The sequence below is a fragment of the Melitaea cinxia genome, chromosome 12 (genome assembly GCF_905220565.1).
Source record: "Melitaea cinxia chromosome 12, ilMelCinx1.1, whole genome shotgun sequence".
NCBI classification, from domain to species: domain Eukaryota; kingdom Metazoa; phylum Arthropoda; class Insecta; order Lepidoptera; family Nymphalidae; genus Melitaea; species Melitaea cinxia.
The window spans coordinates 12,877,353-12,900,280 of record NC_059405.1 but is presented as its reverse complement, the minus strand read 5'-3'; the positions used below and the strand labels follow the sequence as shown (position 1 = coordinate 12,900,280).

Here is a 22,928-nt window from a genome sequence, read left to right as displayed (position 1 = left end):
TTATTATTATTTATTATTATTAAAGAATATAATTTCATACTAATTTTCTTTTTGTTCGGTATAAAAACAGTACAGTTAAAATTATCAACGTACGCATGTTTCAATTTATTTCATTTGTCATTAGTACTGTGTGGCGTACAAAAAGTACCCGTAACATTAAGTAACACAGCAGAAAATTAGGAACTTGTAACAATTACTGACAAATATGGTAAACATTCTGTTTTACGTCTCAATAATATTTACCATAGTGTTTTTAAAATCGTCTGATTACAGTTCATTCATTTAAAACCTACATGGTAAATACACAATTTAGGTTTAGGTAGGTTTGGCTATCATAATATTTTTTAAGCATCAGGTGACAATATAACAGATGTTTAGTACCAAATTAAACTTTAATAAAATATATATGTCCGCTGTAAAGAATAGCTTAAAATTAGAAACTTTCACATTCTTTCACAATTTCAAAATATTCATTGTTGACAGACTCTAGTATCCTTTTTTGTTTTTTTATTTCTCTCATATTCTTGTTACAATGATATTTCATTACAAAAATATTTAAAGCAGTTATTTACGAAATTAAAAAGAGTTTCAATGGGAAATGACAAATATGTACCACATATATTTAAATTCAGTAAAGCTGCAGTAATTTAATTTTAGCGTCCGAAATAATCTGTGTAATGATTCAGTTAAAACGTGTGCGGAAAATTCCTTAATGGGAACCGCCTGTGTAAACGCATACGATACTTAATATGGGATTGTCGAGGCCATCATCATTATAATGTTACATATAAAACATGAAAAACATCACCGAATAAATTTAAATAAGCATATGCTACGCTTACGCTTCAGCCTGTAACATGCCACTACTGGGCATAGGCCTCTTTTTCCATGTAGGAGAAGGATCAGAGCTTAATCCACCACGCTGCTCCAATGCGGGTTTGTGGATATTCCCTACTACGAGTAAGATCGCTATCAGGTGTACATGATAACAGCCGGGATCGACGACGGCTTAACGTGCTCTCCGAGGCATTGTGGGGAGCTCCACAAGGACTGCACGAAAAATAAGCTTAATTTGTTTAAACATTTTTTGTAATATTACAGTCAATTCAATTCGGTCGTGCTCTAAAATGATAATAGAATAAATTGTTTTCCTAGCTTCACGTAAAATGTAGAAGACACGATGGAGATTGTTTGAACTAGTCGAGAATGTAATATTCTCATTAATTCATTAAGGGTTACCCCATGTCCACGGCACGGTGCCGTGCCGCAGCACGGTGCCGTGAACGGTATACAGTCAACTTCAATAATATGTACACCGTCCACGAGACCGTGTCGTTTTACGGCGACAATGCCGTGCCACGGACATGGCCGGGCCCTAACTAAGATAACAAGTAGGAGTTTTTTATTACATTATATGTGACATTTGCAAAACCTTCTGTGATCGTTTGGAACCATAGAAAGTCATTAATGCTAAGAAGAAGAAGAATTTTTGGTTTATATTATTACGTTAAGTAGTTTAAGAAGTGCTAACTTTCAAAACTTAACACAAATATTTTAAACAATAGTCTAGATTAGAGAAATATAAAAATGTACTTTGAAAAAAAAATGAAAGTAGAATATGCCACACGCGGCGTTGACATGGCAGCGTAACATTTTGCTGCGAACGAATTTTTGTTGTGTGTCGTTTTTAAACTTTGATAGCATTTAAAGTATTCATTTGTTATCTATATTGTGTACATTATGTTTTACTTTAATTGAAAACATTTTACCAGTAAGTATAAAGCCGAAGTGATGAGAAGAATTTATCAAAAAATGTAAATAACCGTAAGAAATAAGGATTCACTTTTTATGCCACTGATATTTGATTGTTTATTAATGAATATATTAGATTTTCTACATATTATAAGAAATAAAATTAAGCGTTTACTGACAGTAAAACTTTACTTTGAATTTTAACCGACTAACTAATCTTTTTTGATAACTCGGAATAATTTTTTTATTAGAGTTGAATGTCGATTTGGTATATTTTAATATTATTAAAAACTTGAAATGTACGATTGTACGTTATAAGTTGTGAATTAAACTGCACTATTTTCAATTCTTCCACCAATTTGATTTTTATTTATTTATTATAAAGATATCAAAGTTGAATTAAACGATAAAAATATACAGTACAAATATTTCCTTTACATTAAGCAGAAATAAGACGTACTTATAATTATAATTCCATAACAGAAAACTTTCTTCGAATCGCGATAGTTTTATACGGTTTCAAGGTGATTTTCTTGAAAGGAAATCTTCAAAGTTATTTCGCATTGTGTGAGATAAACCTAAAGTGACTTACGGTATTAGAATTGTCGCACAAAGGAACATCTGACTTTCAATAGAACCTATTTCATTTTTCATTCATTTCAACTTAATCCTTATCTTTTGCGCTTCAATTAATAGGCAGTAAACCAAAAACAAGCAATTATATGCATTAAAAGGCTTTTTTTTAAGTCCTACTATTCTTGATTATCAGGATGTCTAAAGAGATTGTCTACTTAGCCCTAAAACCTATGAATCAATTAGGTTGAAACTTGAACCGAAATTTCAACAGATAATAAATAATTGCGCGTGACAAATTGCAAAGCTAGTACAAAAAGTATTTTGTAGTAATACATTCGGTTCGAAAGATATCAGAACAAATCTGTTACTTGTGTGTTTGCAAAATTCTTCTTCTAGCAGCCGAACGTCAAATCTGCTATAGAATAGCTTCGATTTGGAAAAGATACATATCAAATAAACAACAATAACAATAACAGCTATTGTCCATCCACTCGTTATGAATCAATGTCACAATACACAATATTGTAAAATTTAACATATCGACATATCATTTCTGACAATGGCGTCTGTAACGTCGTCGAAATATCGGGAGTTTCAAAATGACAATCGCGGTATCCGGTATAAGTAAAAGTGTTGATAGCAACCGTGTAATCTTGAAAAGCTATATATTGGTTCAACGAATATAAACGAATATAACTTTGGCTCAACGAATTAGTAAATTTTTCAGGTATAATTGTAACCTTTCAATTTGTTCTTAAATTATGATTCGTCAAGCGACCTCTAACCGTTTGCAATTTATCAGTCCGTCCGTGGTGTCGTATAATTTATGCTGCGAGCATCTCGGCGTGAAGATAATTGCCTAGATAAACTGTTAAGGATAATTTTTCGCTTCTCACCCTAAATTGTATTTATTTACTTTTTTAACATTTTATGATTTATTTTTATCTATTTTTATTTTTCTATTTATATTCGTCCTAATTGTTTCGTATTTGTTTAAGTAGTTACTAGTCAATCTAAAATTATAACAGAACATCTGTTACACAGATTAAAATTTTGTACATTTTGATACCAGTAATGAATCGCAATGGAAAAGGACACTACAATGGATACTGATGCTAATATTTTTCATTTTTATTTGTTTGTCGATCTTCCGTACATAACGCCAAAATTATAGGATGATTTAAGGACGTTAAGAACGAATGGTTCCTTTGTGAAAGAGAATAAAAGTCAAAATGTGTAACTAATTGTAATTTATCAAGGCGGTGGTCAATTTTGTTTCTTCTTTACTTGTAACAAAGGAGATATTTTAGAGATCTTTCGTACATATTTAAAGATCTTTGGGTAGTAAAGAAAGTAGTTAGTACATAAATTTAAAACAAAATAACTTAAAACGTGGCATAAACAGAAACCTCCATCTATATGGTTCAAGTTTAGCTGGTGAATATACTTTGTCTTATAGGCTTAAAGATGACAATCGCAAAACGAATTCACGAGTACAGCTAGTCAAGCATAAAAACAAAATTTAACTTTTGTTTTACGCAACTAAACTATAAAAGCGTGTTTGAATCGTTATTGTTCATATATTATTTATCTATAATGTAATTTATCTATAATATAAAAATGAGTCGCTGAATGTGTTGCTAAGCGCAAAACTCGAGAACGGTTGGACCGATTTCGCTAATTCTTTTTTTTAAATATTCCTTGAAGTACGAGGATGGTTCTTACGGAGAGAAAAATTCTAAAAAAAAAAAATTTAAATTTCCTGAAAAAGTCTAAAAACAACACTTTTCTATACTCCCATACAAAAGATTTGTGATAATACTTAAAAGTCACTGTTAGGCGATACGAAGTTCGCCGGGTCAGCTAGTGTTAATATAAATTTACTGACAAGAATGACGCAAGAAAAGTTCAGAAATGTTAAAAAAGAAAAACTTTTTAATTTCTTAAAAAATACTGCAAATAGTATTATTTTTAAACATCAACTAAATGGCTGAAGTGCGAATGTAATTTTGTTACATGTAAAAGAGATTAAGGTGACGATGTGGCTTACGGCTTTGCAAGTGTTAAAAATAACGAAAAAATATTATATGTACGAAAATCGGCTTAGCGGAGCTTTTCATAAAACAAAATATCTTTAACGTTAAACGTGTTTAAGTGAAGCGTAAATTCCCTTGCTCTTAATGGTAAATCTTATTTCCTAAGTTTACAATATCTTAAAGGTCAAAGACGCGCGGTGCGACATTTTCTACTATCTTCAGTAAAAAAGATCTAACACTGATTTAAACGCATTTAAAAAAAACGCAATTTAAAGTTCTAAAATTAATTTTATCGCATATACATATATATAAATAGTTTCCATGTTTATTTATATGTATTAATTCCTCTTGGATTTTGCCAATGTTTTTTTTAAATTGAAGATAGAATTTGAAAAAAAAATCTGGACAAGCAAGTAGAATATTAGGAATTATAGTATTTATAAAGGAAACGAAATTTACCAAAACAACAAGCATATAGTCAGTATGTACTTATTATATGAAGTATGATTTCTATGAATTGTATTATTGTAGCTTCACAGAACTTAACAATTAATAAAAATGGTACATTTCCAACCGATCATCTTATAAATGAATTGCGTCTACGAGCGCCATAAAACCTTATTTAAAATAATATCTTTCTGACCTTAACCTTCTTTAAAATAATATAGCTCATAATTTAATGTAGCTCCTGATTCGTTTCAGTTTCAAACTTAGGGTAAGGAGCTCTCGAACGGTTTCGACATTTTGGTTATTTCGATTGAAGCCAATTGAACAACAATAAGTATATTTAAATTTTAAGAACTTTATAATAATGTAAAATAACTTTAAATTAGGTACATGTAATATACGAACAAATAAATTTCCTAAAACGGAAAGCTTAAACAATGTACAGATTTTGCGAACTTTTTCTTTGCTCTAATATTATGTATTTGCCTCAAACTCGTGAGATTTATTGGCATCATAATTATTTAAACACGCGTATGGAATGAATGTTTATAATTTATCACTACTCAAATCCTTTCCCAACCCCTATCTTATAAGCTAACACAAATTTATGAGCATCTTGATTTATTCATAAAAAAGAGTAAACGGGTCTTTAATAATTTATTAAATACGATAATAATAAAAAGTTTCGGTAAAAACAGACACGTATCTCGTAAAAATAAAACGGTGAAGTCGAATCGTTGGATCGTGGTTGGATCTGATGTCGGAAAATGTTTAAATAGATTTAAGGTCATTTTTATTATTAAATAGGCTTTTTTCCGACGTGTGCCTAGAATAACTAGTTTTACGTTCGCAGTAACACGAGTATTCGGAATTAATAAATCTATTTTTACGCACTCTACACTCTTACCCGCACTTTCGTAATCTCTTCATTGACACGCAGATAGAATTTTGAAAGTCGTATTATTATTTATCTGTGCATGGCTATTTTATACGTTGAGACAGAGTATAAAGAAGTAAGTTAATTTATAAATATAGTTGTTATATGTTATATTCAAATTGTACTTTTAATTAAGTTGGAAATAAAATATACTTACTGAGAAACAATAATTTTCAAGCTATTTTTGTGTATCTTATTTACGATGCACTGCACAACATTTCGATATGTATATACAAAACGGAACTATATGGTCATATATATTTTATTTTATTAAATAATGTTCACGTACAAAATGTTTCAATTTGCGGAAAGGCGGCTAAATAAGATTCTATTATTATTACATATTTAGGGCAGTTACGTGGCTTTTGACGCATAAAGGCATAACTTAGATGCCTTCTTTGTATACGATATACACACTCTTAGTCTAGTATATACCTACAGTAGTTTTAATGTATTATTTAACCTTTCCCTATATACATCACCTCTTTTTTGTTATTTAACAATCAGTACAGTGCTTTATGAATTGCTTTCGAAATATTAGAAATTCGAAATTTATTTATCAGTTAAAAAAAATTATATTAAAAATTTATTATTCCACAAAAAAAAACCTTCTTTATAATGTTCGATACGGTGAACAAATATTTTAACAAAATTACTTTCTATTAAAATAATAATGTGTATTATTTTGCTACAATTTTTTTTTCAACATATGAGGTCGAATAGGCTGTTACATTGTTTTCCTCAATTTATGTCGAAATTATTATATCGTAGTAGAGAAAACAAAGGTAGCAAATATTAACCGTGTCCCTTAGCGGCGTGCCGAAGATAATAGAAACGTAACTGACTGAGACAATAGTGGAGAAAGTACTACTCAATAAATTTTTAAATTATAGACTAAAAAACGAATAAATATTTTTTGAAGGTTATCGATTTAAATAAAAAAAGTTGTACAGCACATAGGCCTCCAAGTTCGCCTAAAATGGCGTGAACTCATGTTTTTTGCCCATAGTCATCACGCTGGGCACCGAAGATGAATTAGATGATAAATATTCATAGAAAATACTCCTTGGAAACTGAAAACTTTATTTCATTTGAGCTTTTAATATATTCTACAGTAGCAACAGAATTAATCTGTTTTAAACAGTTTAACTATTCAACAACAAACTAACTCTAAGAAAATATATCGTTTTAATATACGGAATAATTTAACATTATTACTGGCGCTATCAAGTAAAAGTTTTAATACTGAAAAAATATCATTATACTTTTATTACTTTCAAAGTACACGATACGAGTTACACGAGCTTTATCGTCGACGACGAAACAAATCAAACATTGAAAACAAAAAGAAATATTATCATGTAAATAATCCATACTAATTTGAATCAAATTAATACTATTATTAAAGTTGAACGGACACGATGTATTGATATACGTTTTCGTTCAAAGCATTCGAATTATTCCTTTTTAAGGATTTGTAATTAATTTTCAAAAACATTATACTTTCTTAAAATACACTTTCTGTAATGATAATTAGTTAAAGCTTCCTTAAATATTCTTCCGTAAATTTTATTTGAATGTAGAATAAGCTTCCACCGCAACAAGATATTGTTTAATTTTCTTTTCATACTTTGAGAGGAATATACGTTTTGAATTTTAATAGATGTAGCAGACTTTTCCAATATTCTCTTCAAAAATACTGTTTCCATAAAGCTAAGAGCGAAACTTTTAGAAACAAGTCCTTTATCGAATTTTTGTATAAAGTCTAGGGATAAAAATCACATGTCTGAGCCGATAGAAAATAAAAAAATATACTAGAACCTAACATGAAAGGGGTAATTTATGTTCCATTTAAACTTTTTAAACGACGTATAGCAGCTTAAATATAAAATAAAAATATATACAGCTATTTCACACAAAATAATTTAAATCTGTCTGATGTCTTACTTCGGTTTCTTTCAAAATAGGCTGGATACTAATTCGGTTACGACGTAAAATATGCGAGTACAAAAAGTGAAACAAATTATTTACTTATAGCTTATTATAACTATTTAATCAACCTAGTCAAGCTGTACTACAATAACTCAGTCTCTACCACTATTCTAAAATTCCCTTATGAACAGAGTAACAAACGCTGTTGATTTACAATACTGGTGTACATTTGCAAACATATTCTAAAAGGTTAGCGCAGGTCCCCAGAGTATGAGGGTGCGAAAATTTATAATGTAAATGACAGGTATTGGAAAAGGGGTAATAAAATCATTTCAATGCTCTTTGTAGGTAAATTGAAAAAGTTTGTATACGTACATATGTGTGATGCTACTGTATTTATTAAAACGTTTTATTCTAGATTTATTTTCAATACATTAAAAATACCTTTTGTACATTCCTTTTTTGTTATTATTATTATTATTTCTCGCTTGTTTCTTTTTCTTTTATGTTATTTGTATTGTTTTTGGTTGTACAATAAAGTATATTTGTATTGTATTGTATTGTAAGAAATGGTAAAAAAAATTCCACATTCGAAATCTAATCCTAATAATATAAGGAACTCAGAACTCTCGTGACAATATGAACAAGATTGTAATTATTGCACTCAAGCGCACCGTTGACCGGTAATGTGCGTGTTTAAGACTGATATGTCAATTTCACGCCTTACGTTAGACTATTTGTATGCAAATAGTAAATAATTATGTTAATTATCTTATATAACAACAATACAAAATAAGAACGAAATATTTAAATCTAATTTCGATAGAGATTAAATAAACTTTTCTAAAAGTAATTTGAATTCAAAATGTATCCATGATCCACGCGTCAGCCGCTTTTTAAGTGTTAGGTCTTATTCAGAAAAAAATCGTATTGTGTGTGACCTACTTAAGTGACGTATTGTTACAAAAATATGGTAGAATAACGTTTACTAATTTTTTAAGATTAGAGTCATATAATTCCATTTAAGATATCGGATAGGAACAATTTTAAATACTTGAATTTATTTTTGTTTATTCTGTACCATACTGAGCCATCTTCTTTGTATATTTTCTAATTATATAACATTGACAATATTTGTTTCAAATCAACACAACTAAAAGCCAATATTAAATTCACTTAATTATCTAACTTGTTCGATAAGTGACAACTATAAGTTCCTCAAGGAAATCATCATCATCATCATCATCATTTTAGCCTATTGCAGTCCACTGCTGGACATAGGCCTCCAAAAGTTCGCGCCAAAAAATGGCGTGAACTCATGTGTGTTGCCCACAGTTACTACGCTGGGCAGGCGGGTTGGTGACCGCAGGGCTGGCTTTGTCGCACCCAAGACGCTGCCCGTCTTCGGCCTGTGTATTTCAAAGGCAGCAGTTGGATGGTTATCTATATATATTTAATCAAAATATCAGAACCAAGAATTTCTACAACCTGAACTATATATATGATATAATAACTGGAAGAATAGAAATAATGAATAGGCAGATATAGATAGTAATATTATATATCCAATCAAATAATAGAGAGCCTCTTCTACCTTCATAAATTGTACAACTCTTAGTACATTAAATATATTCTTAATAGCGAGCGCTATCTCCACGAAAACTCTAAATAATTAAAATATACGCTTGCAATTAACTCCTAATTTGTTAATTTCATTTCTCGTTTATTTTTCACAAAATTAGCAAAAAAAGGAATGAATAGGAAATAAAAACTTTGTACATTTTTACGCCTCTGCGTATTCGAAATTAAAACTACTTAAAGAAGACTCCAGTGATAAATTTATCATAAAAATACATAAATTTGTCATAAAATGATATTTGGAAAAAAATAATAATTTCAAGAGGAAAAATTCACTGTAGTACAAAATAAAGTTTTCACGAGTACAAAACCATCGAGATGATGTTATTCGAACACAAAAGGTTCAAGATAACAATGAAATTGACATAAACATCCGACAGAAAGTTTTATACTCATAGACATGCGTTGAAATACGTTAAAAGTTGTTTAAACAACTATAATTCATTTTGATATCAAAAAGCGAAAATTATCATCTGAACTTTATCTAAAGAAAAGTGTAAATATCCCTAGCTTTCAATCTATGCAAATAAATAAAATTGAAGTGTCTGTTTGTAATATTAAAATAACCAATCTTTACATATTTACATATTTAGTCAAAAGTGGTTATTTTAATATAACTTTACTATTAAGTGGTTATTTTAATATTTAATGTAATCGTAAAAGTATTAACCACTTTTTACTAAATATGCATTTAGTAAAAAGTGGTCATTTTAATATTTTAACAGTACTTCAATGTATGTGGCTATATATCAGATATTGGATGCTATCTATTCAAATAAATAAAATTGGAGTGTCTCTTTGTAATATTCAAACAACCGCTTTTTACTAAATGCACATGGATGTATACAAGGTATATATACCAAACAGACAGAAAGACAAACATGCAAAAATTGTAAAAAAAAAATAACATTTTTTTTTTACAATTTTTGCATGTTTGTCTGTCTGTCTGTTTGTTCCGGCTAATTTCTGAAACAGCTGGACCGATTTTGACATATATTTCACTAGCAGATAGCTGATGTAATGTGATGATGATGATGTAATGAAATTTATTTTATGAATATACGATGAACAATAACTTTTTTGTTAAATTCCATGCGGACGAAGTCGCATGCACAGCTAATTGTATGTATAATTATAAATATAACATTTTACCAGATACTACTACTACACTTTTGTAGAAGTAATTAAAATAACTGTTATATCAAAACTATATTGATTTAAATATTGAAGAGGCAGAACAAATATCAAAAAGTATACGGTCACGACGCTGTATCTTGTACTGTATCTTGTTAGTAGTAGTATATCTTATATATTAGTTCGGGTATGTTCTTTGAAATTATACAGACTATGAAGTAAAACTTTGTCTAACTGAAATTCCTGAGAAGACACAAGTTCTAATACTGTCACGCAGCCATAAACGTGGAAGTTGAATCTGTCATCATCTAAATTTTCAGTGTTCTAAATAACGTATAATACATACACGTATATTTCTTAAGTTCAGTTTTAAATTGAAACAAAAAGCATATAGTTTTTAGGAACTTAACCAGCGTTTTTATTATTTTAAAGGAAGAATTTTATTAAATTCATAGAGATTTTTATTGAATGCTCTTGTATGAAATTTCAAGTCGATTATAATTCTGCTCCCATACTGTCTTTACGTTTATTCAAGATAAGTTTTTTGAAAACTCACTTTTCAAGCGTCAAGCTCACCTTTAACATTCTCCAATAGTTTCAGAACTACGAGGTTAACTTCATATTTGTATTTCACATCTGAGGTTAGTATTTGCACACCTACAAACATCCACTTGTATGAAGTTGTAGGTTGACTAGTAAAGAATGTTATAAGCATTAAGCCAGCTTTTTATATAATTCAAAATGGTGATGTATTACGCAACAGAATATTAAATTAATGAAACATCTATTTCTCATCATCTCTCTAAAATTTAAAAAAAAATTAAGCATCATTTTGAAAATATCAAATAGTTGCACGGTAATAAATAGAATAAAATAATATTTAAAATATTCATCTAATAATATGCCACACGAACACGCGTGGCCATTTTTACTGAAAGTACCATTTAAAATAACGACGGATGAGCGAGCACATTTCACGTACGCAAACTCGGTATTTTCTGAATTTTGCAAGTATTTTAAATTTAAATTGTTACGTTTTATGCTTTATTCGTAAAGTGTCAACTTTTTATTTTAAAATATTTCATAGTTGATGTCGTCAGTATTAATTTAAATGTCGATTATTTTAACGTCAAACTTTTAAATGCGATATTCGCACGAAAAAAATTATTTTCAATTATTTTTAAAATTATTTTAACGAGCGTCTATGTTTGGATATGCTTCGTTTTTATTCATATTAATAATTCTAATAATGTTTGGATGTTTGAATTGTGACAAATCTTTATAGATTAAAGAATTGTTTTCTAGGCGAAGTTTAAACACTTGGTAAATATCTTTATCGTTTATTTTAATGTCATTAGGATCTTGAATCTAAAATTTATTATTATTAAAATATATAAAAAAAAAATATTATTAAAATATTATTTATGATAATTAATAAATTTGTTATTTAGTTAAATTAACATTTTGCTCAATAACTCGTATATTTGTAAATGCTCTTCTGGGAATGGGTATGCAAGTGTAAAAATAATCTAAGAATCCAATCAATCAAATCATAATCAGTAGCCCTATAGCACATAAGTAGGGCGCACGAGAGAGGGTAGATGAAAAATATAACCTATTAATACGTTCCCTTTTGCGTTTATCTATCTTTACACATCAATAAGATTGATGCATCTGTTTGTAATGTCAAAATAACAGGTTTTCATTTATGTGCTATAATGTTGGTAATGGCTGACTGTGAGTTTGGTTTTTTTTCGTTCATCTTCTTCGTTTCTGCTGATTACTAATGTAGTCGAACTATTTTTAAAGGGCCTTTCACTGACAGATAACTTATATTATAAGAAATAACTTACGCTACAATACTTTAACTTTGAAATATTTTTTTATTATACTTTCAAAAAAAATAATTTTTAGTAATATAATAAAAATGTTTATGTTTAACCGCTTTAATCTCATGTTTACAGTGAATAAAAAAAAAATTACACGGAAATAATTTTTAATGCTAATTCGCTGATTCTGGAATTTTGGTTAATATTATATAAATGTGGTCTAAAGTATACTATATATACCTACGTATAGATACAATCTGAAAAATCTCATATTAGGTCTTATAAGTGCGATTTAATATTAACATCTACCAATGAAACTGATACAAAAATTAACGTTCATTCGTTATGTAATTAAAAGGTCTAATTAAATAATTTAATTCTCAATTCTATATAAATCATACTTTTTTTATCAAAATCTTAGCTTTTACAATAAAATCAAAAATAGAATGATCTTCTAATGAATTCTCAAACTTTGCCAAATAACGATTACATGTGTTTTGATTAAAAAAGTTTTAAGTATTCTTAAACTGTTGGCAGTTTTTTTTTTTTGTTTTTTTCATGTTGTTTTTATTAGAATTTATTTTTTTTATATAAGAAGGCAGATTATTCAAACAACATAATATAAATGTAAAACAATTTATTTTAGATTACGTACACGACTTTTTTTTAAGGAGGATGAGATTTTTACTTTCCAAAGCGGTATCTCTTTATCTCTACACATAAATATAACTTCGTTATAAAATAATTTGAAGTTCCTAATGAAGTCGTTAAACAAAGAAGAGTTTTGTTTTTAGAACGTAACGGAAAAAATTGGAGTTCCGATAATTATGCATATTTGCAGGAAGTTGAATTAAACATTTTTCTTTTCTTATTTGTTTCTTTTTCTCAAGTAGATATTAATATTATTGTATTTTTAACTACGTAATAAAAAAAGTGATTTTAAAAATGGTAATAAACAATTAAATGATTGAAATGACTAATTAAAATGCTCCAAGATATCACATACCTTAAACAGAACATCACCAATCTGTAGTGACTTGAGAAAAGAAAAACTTAAGAACGACTGGAGGAGCAATTCGGCAATTTTTTTAATTTTCTAATATTTAGATGATTTTTTTTTTCTATTTTTTTGGGACTTTGAGCTAGGCTGAAAATGTCAGTCTCATAATAACCTAATCACAATCGACAATTCAACTATTTATTCTCTTCGTAATTTAATTTAATTCTATTTTAATCAAAAACTAGGGAAATCTTATACAATGAAAAATTTCAAAACTTAACAATTCTTTAATCATGTAACATTTGTTAATTCGTTAAACAGTACCAACGTCTGGTAGGTCAGCTAGTATTAAGTGAATAAATAAATGGAAAATCCATTTTATTTTTTTCATTCCATTTTGGTGAGTAATCTCGTTTTTTCAATAATTATAAAGGTAACTATGCAATATACAATAACTAAAATAATTAAATGTTTCTCATTGATAAAAAAAATTACAATCTTCAAATTTATGAAAAAAAAGCTCAACTAATTGAAATGATGTTTTTATATTATTAAATGTGCGGTTTTCAGTTAAGCACCGAAAAATCAGAAACTTCGATAAGATACAAAAGATAAATTTGAAGTATTTCCTAAATTAAGCCTTGATAAATTGTACTTATATACAAGTACACGTAGGTATTGTTAATATGTTTGATACATCGTTACGATATTGTAATTTAAAAAAGTTAATACTTTCGCGTGAAGCCTGTCATCATTTTCTTACACGTCACTCATATATGGAACCGGCTTATCGTTTTAAGGATATTGAATTGTCAGAAAACACGCGTACGCAGAACGATATATCAATCATGTTCTCGCATAAAATCGCATTGGAATAAAAATATTTATAAGAAATAATGGAACTGTTCTGTCGTTTATATTTTTATACAGATTTCAATTATTTGAAAATAATATAACGAATTTTTTTTAAGCAATATTTAAAAATAGCGTAAAATTAGTTTTTATGTGGAGGTACTACATACGATACATTTATATAATCTTTATGGATATGTATAGAAAAGAGGTGTAACTGAATTATTTAAGTACTTTTTATTTTTTCATACCTAAATAATATTTTATCAAATTCAAAAAACAATGAAGAAATGTGAAATGTTTTATTACAAAAAATATGACGAGGAAACATTAGAAAAAGGAATGACATCATAGAGCAGAATTAAACGGCCGAAAGATCAAATTATAATATCCTAATTTTATGGTTACTGCCGCAACGTAATATGATAATGGCGCCTCAGCATGATATCCGCGGGTTGCCTAAACTGACCTAATAATAAAAAATGCTATTTCTATTAATAACTTTCAAAAAGTTTTCATATTCGGACTTTCAATTCGTGCTTTGTTAATTTCAATGCATGAAAACTTGTTCTGACTGTTTCATATACGGATGAATTTAGTTTTCGTGGATTATAATAAATGTTAATATTATATATAAGTTGAGTTATTTAATCTACTAATAATAAGAAAATGCAAAGAATAATATAGGAATAATCGTTTGTAGTTATTAATTGTTACGAGGTTCGATTGATGATTATGATGATTCAGATTAAAATTTGAATATCTTTTAAATGGGTTAATAAAATATCTTTTTGGCAATGAATGCTAGATTTTGTACGAAGTTTTATCATTACATGCATAGTCAAGCATGTAAGTATATACTATTTTCGACATATTTGGTACATAATTTAAATTATATAACATATTTAAAACTATATTCTGCAAAAAGATTAAATCTTACGCTTCTAAAACACTACTCGTGGTAAATTATTATATATAAATAAATCGTACTGCAAATCTACCATCTTTTAGATATTATGCTGTCTACCTTTTCAAAGTGATGGAGGAAACCGTGACTTTTTGTTTATTCATTACTTAATTTCCATATTTGTATCCGATACTAATTAGCATATATTTGTTAAGAAGACACTTTATTTAAAAGACCAAAAAAATTTACATTTCAATAAGACTGTTTAATTTTTTAGTTGAAAATTAGTTTAAAATAAGAATAATTTATGAATTATTTAGTAGTTACCTTGATTAAATAATCAGATAGACGTATAAAGCTTAACAACTATTTATAAAAATTAAATAAAAATTGCAAACATTTCAAATATTATGAATGTGTTAAAGTTTATTATTATGTATAGTAATCTACCTTACCTAAATTATTATTTAATATAGTTTAATATTATATGCCAAAATGGATGTAGGTACGCGTATATATATAACTTCCAAACGTCTGCACTTAATTGAATAGTTTTTTTTTTGAGCGTTTTTCAGGACAATATTTATATAAAAGCAGATAAAAAAAAAATTATATATTAACGAGAGAAATATTAAGGTACTAAGTTCAACAAGTCAGCTAGTATTAAATATAAATTCACAAAAATTCGATACCAATTCACTAATTATGAAATTGTTTCTATGAAATTAAAATATAAGATTTTTTATTTGTATATTTATATATAATCTGGTATAAAAATTATGGGAAGCATTTTTTTAAATAGCGTTTTAAAATAAATTCATAACCGTTTTGATTGGTTTATGCTTAAGCTTTAAATCACAAAACTTCGGAATAACGGCGTAACTTTGGAACTTTTACGATCTTTCCAATTAACTTTGCGAGTATTAACTAGTTATATAGCTTAATAAGTTTATTAAGAAAACTACAAAAAAAAAAAACAATATAATTCTTTATATATACTTTTATTAGTATATAGTTTGTAATTATTTTCCCTTTTTTATAGATTTATATTTTTAATTTATAATAGATTATATATAATATATATATATATATATATATATATATATATATCTATATATAGAATTATAATAGAATTATATATATAAAATTTTCTTGTTTTTTTTTTAAATTACTGAAAACATTAGGATTATTTTTAGAAATTCCAAAATTTATTCAATATTCATTATAATACGACGCAAAATTTTAGTAAATATGTTATGTACGTACCTTGATGATGTCAGCAGGCTTCAGCGACTAAGCTTGGTGAGGGCAACAAGTGTTGTGCCGCCGCCCGCCCAGAACCACTCTTTTATACTAAACCCGGCCGCCCACCTCGCTCCAACAGAGTTTACACTCACATCTAATGATTCAAATTGAAATTAAAAAAATATATTTCGCCTGCTATACTGAAATAGTTAACTTAATGCATATATATAGCTTTTATTGCTTTAAATTAAACTTTCATACCTCCTTAGCTTTTACCTTCTTATTTTTTTAAATCACATTTTGTCACAATACTTATAAACAAGAAAAATGTAGGTACACATTACGATTTGAATTACAATTCAATTTCTTATTTATTATGGAATATTTTATAATTAGTTTAAAAAAACAATTTTTTAAGGATTAATATTATTTACATTTTCGTATACATACTAAAGGTTTACTATTAAAATAAAATAATACGACTCTAAGCCGATGGAATGTAATTCATATTTTTTTATCAAAAACGTCAATTTTCAAAGCAATATCCAATATCTCGAGGGCTCCAATCTCGAAATCAGCTAAGTGTAAGTGTTCTTAGGGCCACAAATAAACTATAATACTATTATTAAAAACTCAAGCTATTGAAAACCAAAATATTAAGTAAAGTTATTGTAGACGAATTCAAATATATTTTCTTTGACAAATATTTTCTTTAAAAATTTGTATGTTCCTAAAAACCTCTAAACGCATAAAGTATTATAAAGGCAAATAACTGAAGTAAACCTTTACAAATAACTTACGAAAGTACTAATGTTTTCAAATTTCTCATGTCATTTAATCGTCTGTTCAAATCACATCACGATACATCTTACTGTATCACGTAAAATGAGCTGCATCCCTTAACGTAAGGAAACTGTATTAGATTTCGTTCCATTATACTCCCATTTCCCCGATATACAAATCAAAAGAAACGTGGAAACGCAAAGGATTCGATATACATTTTATTGATAGGAATTCATATATTAAATAGTATTTAATTCGAGATATAACTTTCATATTTTCAGTTTATTAGGAACTAGTCAGATTAGATCAGATTAGATCTTTTATGACATTGCTCGACATTCTGTGATTTGAAGGGTGATGTTTGATTGATTATGACGAGCCATGTAGGCTATAAAACATCACTCTTGTATTAATCAATCAGTTTATAACTACAATAAAAGGTTTAATTTACTTTATAATAACATTTCTCTCTAAATTTTATTTTTATATTTTATTATTTCGATCATATTTCTTTATTAAATTGACATCAAATTGCATAAAATAATTCTGACAATATCGGAATTATATATAAATTACAAGATTCCGCTTTAACGTTTTTTCTTTTTCAGATTTCCTGAGCGTGGCGTTGCCGAGCGATGACGGCGGCCTGAGGCAAGCAGCCGGGTGCCCCTGCAGCGGGTCTCCGTGCTGCCGACGCCGCAGCAACGCCATTATAGTGACTTTATGTGTGTGTATTTAAGTGTACATTGTTTAGTGCGATATTATGTCAAATAGTTTTAAAACAACCAATGTATCTCAACCGGAACTTTTCACTTGTCCAGAATGCACTAACGGAAAGTTGTTTAGGGGCCGCAAAGGCTTAAAAATTCACACCACCCGTTGCCACAGTGATCCATTAGTGCATTCATTACCTATTTTAACTGATACTTCATCAATCGTAACCAGTGATTGTGATTCGGTTCCATTTGAAAAATTTATTTTAAAATGTCATCAAAATATCCCGCTTGTTAAACGAGTTCCTAGAGGAGCGAGGATGTCTCTAGCTAGATCACTATCATCTGTGATTAAAAAATGTATTTCGGACACTGATTCGGCCTGGCAAAATCTTTTTTTGTTTTCCTACAAATTTTTATATGTTGATAAAACCAAAAGTGGTTCTTTATCAACTAAATTAAAACAGAATAGCTTGTTAGACATTCCAATTATCATTCCTAAAAACCCACGACCTTTATATTCTGATTCTAGTAAAATTATTGAAAATAAAGCAATGGATGGAGATCTTAAGAATGCAGCTCGCATTCTTTTCTCTAGTGATACCCTCGCACCTTTTGATAATAAAACGTTAGAAGCCTTACGCGAAAAGCATCCCTTACCGAATCCGGCGTCTTTGCTCCCAAGTCCACCTATTTTCAATAATGTTTTACAGGTTAAAGATGAAGACACCTATGCTGCAATTATGTCGTTCACAAGTGGCTCTGCTAGCGGCATAGATGGCATCACACCACAACATCTTAAAGATCTTGTGAGTATCTCAGCCGGTGACGCTGGCAGGGCTCTCTTGAATGACATAACCAATCTTTGTAATTTCATGTTATCTGGTAAGGTATCTTCATCTTTTTTGTCTCATATTTACGGTGCAAGACTATGTGCCTTTAACAAAAAAGACGGTAGTATCCGTCCGATTGCTATTGGGACCACATTTCGCCGTCTGGCGTCTAAATTGGCATGTAGACACATAGTCTCCAGCCTTAAAACCAAATTTCAACCAATACAATTGGGCTTTGGAAGCAAAGGAGGCTGTGAAGCAGCAGTTCACGCGGCTCGTACTTTTTTAAAAAGTAATGAGGCTGAAGTTCTGCTGAAAGTTGATGTAAAGAATGCTTTTAATTCTTTAGACAGAGCAACCTTGCTTAACGAAGTTTCATTACATCTTCCTGAAATTTATCCTTATGTTTGGCAATGTTACAGTTCACCATCTAAACTACTTTTTGACGAAAATACAATTTTTTCTAATGTCGACGTTCAGCAAGGAGACCCACTAGGTCCGGCTCTTTTTAGTCTAGGTATCCACAAATGTATTTCAAATTTAAAATCAAAATTGAACATATGGTACCTAGATGATGGAACCATAGGAGGTAAAGTGGACGATGTCGTTGAAGACTTAATCAAAATTAAAAACGAGTTTGATAAAATTGGTCTCAAATTAAATTTTTCAAAATGTGAAATTTTTTTCACAGATCTTCTGTCACTTTCCAAAATTAATTTGGCAACGGAATTATTTAATAAAATTGCTCCTAATTTAAAAATACTTCAAAGAAGTACACTTTGTCTTCTAGGTGCACCACTTTTTGATGAAGGCATACAGCCAATTTTGGATAATAAAATTAAAATATTTGTTGAAAACACTGACAAATTGGGCACTCTAAATTCTCATATTGCCTACACTATATTAAAATATTGTCTATTTGTCCCAAAATTAATGTATATTTTACGCGCAAGCCCAATTTGGAAATTTCCTGGAATGACTGAAAAACTTGATGCCAAAAATTCATTAGAAAAAATTCTAAATTTATCTTTTGATGAAAATTCATGGACCCAAGCTACTTTACCAATTAGAGATGGTGGCATCGGCGTGAGAAAAATTTCCAGTGTCGCTCTTCCTGCGTTTCTTGCTTCTGTGCATAGTATCAAGGGTTTATGTTCTGACATCTTAAAATCTAATTCAGTCCAAATTACAGATGCTACAGATGCAATAGAAAACTGGAAGTTAATGTGTCCTAATGGCGATATCCCGAAGGACGTTACAAAACAAAAACTTTGGGATATACCAATAGTTCACAATACTCATATAAGTTTGACGCAAAATCTTACAAGTGACAAAAACCGTGCCAGGCTTCTAGCTGTGTCAAATAAAGAGTCAGGACACTGGTTACACGCAATGCCGTCAAAAAATCTTGGGACACTTTTAGACAACGAAAGTTTTAGAATTGCTCTCGGTCTCCGGTTGGGAGCTCCACTGTGCTTTGAACACAGATGTCCGTGCGGAAAAGAGGTCGATTCTTTCGGACTACACGGCCTTTCCTGTAACAAGAGTTCAGGTAGGTTTTCCCGCCACGGTTCCCTAAACGATACCATAAAAAGAGCTCTTGCCACCATCGACGTTCCTGCTCTTATCGAGCCAACTGGAATTAGTCGCAATGATGGCAAGAGACCTGATGGATTGACGTTGGTTCCCTGGGAAAGGGGACGGGCGCTTTTGTGGGACGCAACCTGCGTTGACACACTTGCTCCGTCTCACGTCAGGGAAACAGCCTTAAAAGCGGGAGCCGCAGCGGAAAAAGCTGAAACGGCTAAACGGCACAAATATTCGTCACTAATTCCAAATTACATCTTTGTGCCGTTTGCAGTCGAAACACTTGGACCTTGGAGTAGCAGTGCTAAAAATTTTTTAAATGAGATAACACCTCGCCTTATTGCCTCCACTGGTGACAAGAGGGCTGGTGCATTTTTTGCCCAGAGAATCGGCATAGCGATTCAACGGGGAAATGCTGCCAGCATTCTTGGCACAATTCCACGCGGACATGATTTATACCAAAACTATCTGTAAATATTTATTAGTTTATTAGTAGTTTAGTTAGTTTGTTAGTAGTTTATATTTTAGTTCGTAAGTTGTGAATTGTAAATATGTATAATATTTTGTATAAATAAACTTTATAATAATAATAATAATAATAATAATAATTTTATGACTATATGCTCATATTCATTTTCAGTATCTTTTCAATATATTCATACATTTACACTTAATTTGTAGTTTACATTAGTAACTGTCTATCTTAATCTTAATCAATAAATATTTGGCACATGATTTTTTGTTATATTTGAATTAAATAAAGTATAAACAACAAAAAATCGACATCATACGACTATAATCTCGATAAGAATAAATCAGATTAGTATTATTATTTAGACAAATAACTATTGAATACGCACAAAAAGTATTCTCTTTGTGCGGACTTCAGTCAGATAGATGGAAATAGAGAAATGTAGAGCAAGCATAGTGATTATGACGACGACGAGTAACTTACGTAAACTTTTCAATTTAAAACTATTTGTAAATAAATTATCATATATGTTTTATTTAATAAAACACTTTTATTTTTCGGAAAGAACAAATAAATGTCACTTTTTAAGTGAAACCTCTTTAGGCGCATGAGGGTGAAATTTTTACGGATTAAACGGCAACGTTTTTGTCGATGGCACTGGAACGGAAATCTAAAGCTTTAGATTTGTATAAATATAAACGAGACTTAAAAATTAGTTTTCCAAAGAAGTTTTACTTGTACGCACGCACTTTTTCGCTGGTTTAAGGTAATCCGTAAAAGGGTAAGTATATGTGTAATTATATTGGTTCAACGGCTATATTGCTAATTACTATGAATTAATTCAAAACAATATACACATCATGTTAATACCTGGTCAGAACGATAAGTTTTATAATACTAGAGTAATATAAATACACCTACTCGTATTCGATTTCTAAAATTTACATAAAAATTAAATTCTGTAAAAGTGTTTTCATGTAAAAATAAATGAACATACTTGATCAGATTAGATAGTATAAATTACAAATAAATACGCATAGTAAAAATTGAGTGGATCTCTCCTTAATGACTCATTTCTCATCAGTAGGCATATATAGGATATTAGTAACGTAATACTGTACTGAGTATGTCTTGGTACTTTATAAGCTATGACGATAATATTATTATTGACGATAATATTGACTAGCCCGTTGGCGCAGTTCGTAGGTGACCCTGCTTTCTGCTCCGGGGGTTGTGGATTCGATTCCCACCCCGATTCTGGGTGTAATATATATATTTATGTATGTATTATTTATAAGTATGTTTATTGAAAAAAAAATATACCTATACCAGTCGGCTGTTACCTATAATACAAGCATTAAGTTGTTTACCGTAGGAACAGACGACCGTGTGTGTGTTGTGTAGATATTTATTATTATTATTATTCACAGACATATGTAGTGAAATAATTTAAGGATATACATAATGGAATAATGTTTTAAAAATAAAATTTGAAAACTGGCACGTAGAGTAATTGTCTTACTTGTTATGAAGTGCAGTCTGAAGTAAAATAGCTATACTTTTAAAGGCCTAACGAAATGTACTTTAACTTTTTAATGAAACAGCTGCCGAGAAACTCGTCATTTTATCGAGAATTGCAATTTAAAGTTACGTATAACTTGTAAGAATTTTTATTATTTTTAAAAGTGAATTGATTTCTCGAAGCGATTTGCAACTTGCGTTAAATTTTCTTTTGTTGAGACGATATAGTTTTGTGACAGTAAAATACGTACTTTCTGAAAATATACTTTACAAGATACTATGCATGTATCAAGATTTTTAGTGCATATTCCCTAAAACCTAGAGATAAGGTTTCTTCTCTATCTTCAGCTATTAGGGTGGTTATTAGCATATTCCATTCCATTAGAATTTGCTTAAATTTGCTTTAAAAAGTAAGCTACAGCCAATATTCCTGTGTACATCTTCCCATCTTCCCATCTCCACCTTCACTTTTATAGTTTGCATATATATTAGCAGGCTTTATTATAATCCTACTAATATTTTAGTATAATTTGTAGAATTTTAGCTGCAAAACTAACAATGATAAAATTTTAATATAAATGTTGAGAATTTTCCAAAATGAGAATTAAAATAAATGAAAATGATTCACAGTTATACAAGAGTTAATTTAATAAATATTGAAGAATACTCTCTTTCTACAAATATGAAACACACAAACTCATAAATGATCATAGCAATTTTTCCAGTTATTATTT

The 22,928-nt window shown here is 29.3% G+C and overlaps 1 protein-coding gene across 1 annotated transcript in view; it reads right to left on the bottom strand.

The window, feature by feature from the left end:
* The window catches only part of LOC123658448 (diuretic hormone class 2), a 56,992-nt gene extending 40,629 nt beyond the window's left edge, over positions 1–16,363 (bottom strand). Inside the window, exon 1 of the mRNA XM_045593870.1 lies at positions 16,307–16,363. The gene's annotated coding sequence lies outside the window, so the exon portion shown is untranslated. The remainder of the gene's footprint in view (positions 1–16,306) is intronic.
* Between the last annotated feature and the right edge of the window lie 6,565 nt (positions 16,364–22,928).